Consider the following 2,745-nt stretch of genomic DNA (forward strand, 5'->3'; position numbering starts at 1 on the left):
AGAATTACACACTTTTGGGGATAATATTTCACATGGTGTTATTCTTCACATATCAACAGTAGCTAGTCTTCAGAAGAGGATTTGTATGCTGTCCTAATAATTCTGGCTAAGCCTATTTTGCTGTGATTTCTCTGCCTGACAGACAGTTAGACCCACACACATCCTCCTTTACCATGAACCGCTGTCGGCTTTATGGGGATTGTGTGATTTTTGTGTGAGCTTGTTTAAACTCCTGATACATTTTACAGGATATTTATTTCTGTGAGAAGGATTTTTTAAGCACATTTAGGGCCCGATCCAACTGGGGATCAAATACACTCACATTAAAAATACCCTCTTCGTCCTCCCCTTTATACAGTGTGATGCCTTGATTACGTCTTAGCTATGTATGTATGGAACAGTACATAAAAAATAAACACAGGGCACAGTTTCAAATGACAAACGAAACAAATGTGATTGCCTGGTATCAATGTTAAAATGTATCCAGGTTTGAGAATTTAGCCCAATGTGCAAATGAGTGATGTACATGTCAAACGTAATTTTACTTTAATTGACTTACAGTGAAAAGATGAATAACCACCGGAATAAATAAGATTCATATTTAATTAAAGGTCCCATATTGTAAAAAGTGAAATTTTCAGGTATTTTATATTATAAAACAAGTTTAAGGTTTGATTTCTGATTTTCCTTAGGATTTCTGTCCATTTGTGATGTCACAAATATACAATATTTAGACCATTACACGGTTTTAAACATAAACATTCTAAATGTGTCCCAGTTTATTTCCTGTTGCAGTGTATGTAAATAACATCAGCGGACAGGAAGTAAACATGGACGCAAGCTGTTGCCTAGCAACGTAATTCCGTTGCAATTCCGTTGAAATACACTAAAACGGAGCGTTTCAGACAGAGGGTAAATACAGGTATATTCAGGCAGACAGTATGAGGAAAATAAAGTTGTTTTTTTTAACATTACAGCATGTGAATATGTTCTCGTAGAAACACAAAATACAAGTATGAACCTGAAAATGAGCATGATATAGGACCTTTAATATGAAAAGGATTTATGCTGTGAAGTATGTCAACATCCACTCGATCAATTGGCACAAAATTTTGTCCAGATCTTCATATTTCACAGGCAATAAATCCTAATGACTTGGATGATCCCCTGACTGCTCCTCTAGCGCCACCATGAGGTTCACATTTGTGGTTCCCAGTGAAATAATGTTGAGATCCACTGGATGGATTTGACATGATATGTACACATATTTCAATTCCTTTCAGGATGAATTTTAATAACACTGGTGTTCCCTTAAGTTATCATCAAGCACCATCTTTATTACCTTTTGTAATTAGTTTTAATATTATTTATGACTAAATACTTGTAAACCCAACTAAACTTTGTCATTAGTCCCTGTGCCACAGATTTGTCTGACTGGCTTGGGGTAGATTTTATTTATATATTATTTTAATTGACGGATGTACATCATCACACACATAAAATAACAAATGCTGCATTGAATAATAAAACTCCACGCAAAATAATGAAATTGCGCTATCTAGTGGCGACTTTTTGACCTGCATGTAAAAATTAAAAAGTATGATGTGTGGAAGTTATTTTGGGGATTTTGTCTTTACTGATGACTGGCTATATCATCATATGGAGGACCACAAGAGTCACACAAATAGTAATAAAGCATTTAATTGATTAATAACTAATTGTACAATAAAAATTGGCATTTGAATTACTTTGTAATTTAGTCCATTTATTCATAGATTAATAAATACATTTGTAAACAAATTCATTAATGCCTATTTTTATAGTACAATTAGTTAATTAGGACAGGACTCCAACATAAACTACACGGAAGCACCAAAACCGCAAAGTTACATCTAGTGAAGCCCTTCTTGTTAAACAGTGTTGGTCTCCAGGGCCGGAGTCTCTGCGGTACTCTGCTCCTCTGCCTTTTGATAGTTTAACAGTATTTATATCGCTCTTAAACCTGTTTTATAATATAAAAGACATGAAAATCTCACTTTTTAAAATATGGGACCTTTAAGAAAAGGTGTAGGAGTCATTTAAAGATTTCTAATTTAACTTTTTTTGTAAAAAAAATATATATATATTCAAAGCAGGGTATTTTTAAAACATGACTGGAGGGGATTTTAATGCCATTTGTTATTAAATTTGTATCATTACATGCGATTATTAATTTGGCTCCATATTTTATACACAGTTTATATATTTATATTGAAATTTTGATATTTTTAACAGCATTTGAGCTCAATGGCTGACTGACTGTTACGGTTGAGATGGTCACCCTAGCAGGATGGTCCCCCCTCTCTATAGCCAGCTCTTCTTTAGCATGCCTGAATGAATGTATTTAATGTTGCGGTTGAGATGGTCACCCTAGCAGGATGGTCCCCCCTCTCTCTATAGCGAGCTCTTCTTTAGCATGCCTGAATGAATGTATTTAATGTTGCGGTTGAGATGGTCACCCTAGCAGGATGGTCCCCCCTCTCTCTGTAGCTAGCTCTTCTTTAGCCTGACTGAAATCAATTTATAGAGTTTCAAAAAGCCGCCGGATAATTTTTTTTTAAATAATATGTATCAAATTCATTTGTTTAACAGAGTAGATACCGTGGTATGTAAAAAATAAAATTATACATTATATAAAACAACATTTGCTTCGTATTTTAAGCAGGCAAAACGCTCTGCTCCTCAATCCCGCGGAGCTCTGGTCCT

This window comes from Sebastes umbrosus, chromosome 16 (assembly GCF_015220745.1).
Source record: "Sebastes umbrosus isolate fSebUmb1 chromosome 16, fSebUmb1.pri, whole genome shotgun sequence".
Classification (NCBI taxonomy): domain Eukaryota; kingdom Metazoa; phylum Chordata; class Actinopteri; order Perciformes; family Sebastidae; genus Sebastes; species Sebastes umbrosus.